Below are 884 nucleotides of genomic sequence, written 5' to 3' on the forward strand. Positions count from 1 at the left end.
ATATTCATATTCGGTTAAAATATATACATATTCGGTTAAAATGTCTAACGTTTAAGCTGGTTGCCATGCATTTCCGTGAAGCGATTACATTTTTATCAACATCACCTATTCCTATGGAAGGTATAATTCGTAATCTTCGAAACATATGTTGGAAATAAAAGTCTTCAGTTAACATATGCATTTTACTCTATTTACTAAATATATATATAAATATATATATATATATATATACATATATATACATATATATATACATACATACATACATACATACATGCATAAATATATATACATTCATTTATGAAAGAAATATAAATATTATCCTGCAAGAATGTAGCACCATAAAAGGTAGAATTATAAATTGCTAGACATAGAAGCCGGTAAGCTATCGGCGTTATTGGCAGAAATGTTTGCGGGTGGTGAATATAAGAAAATTCTGTCTTACATCTAGGGAGACCGTTAGAGGAATGAAGGATAAGCAAATACTACGTTTTATGGTGCTTTATTCTTACTGGGTAATAAAATTTATATTTCTTGCGTATCTTTTCACTGATCTTGGTTCTGTTCTGATTTCAGCTGGGGATTTCAGACGCGTAAATATGCAGAGTTGTAGTGAATATATTAAATTTTCGTCGTCAATGGTACATCCAACTGAAGAGAACCAATCGGATTCGCGCTCACGCATGTGGTCCGAAAAGTCTGATGACTTCATTCCTCTAACGGTCTCCGTAGAGTTAAGACAGAATTTTCCTATATTCCCCGCACGCATACATCTCTGCCAGTAAACATTCAATGAAGCTCTACATAGCACCGATAGATTACCGGCTGCTATTGCTAACAATGATCGTACTTCGTGTACATCCTCTCTGTGTGCATATATATAT

At 33.5% G+C, this 884-nt stretch overlaps 1 protein-coding gene across 4 annotated transcripts in view; it reads right to left on the bottom strand.

Annotated features, from left to right (window-relative positions):
* LOC106870405 (cadherin EGF LAG seven-pass G-type receptor 1) overlaps window positions 1–884 on the bottom strand; it is a 535,294-nt gene that overhangs the window by 161,763 nt on the left and 372,647 nt on the right. The gene's annotated exons all lie outside the window — the stretch shown is intronic.

This window comes from Octopus bimaculoides, chromosome 4 (genome assembly GCF_001194135.2).
Source record: "Octopus bimaculoides isolate UCB-OBI-ISO-001 chromosome 4, ASM119413v2, whole genome shotgun sequence".
Taxonomy (NCBI): domain Eukaryota; kingdom Metazoa; phylum Mollusca; class Cephalopoda; order Octopoda; family Octopodidae; genus Octopus; species Octopus bimaculoides.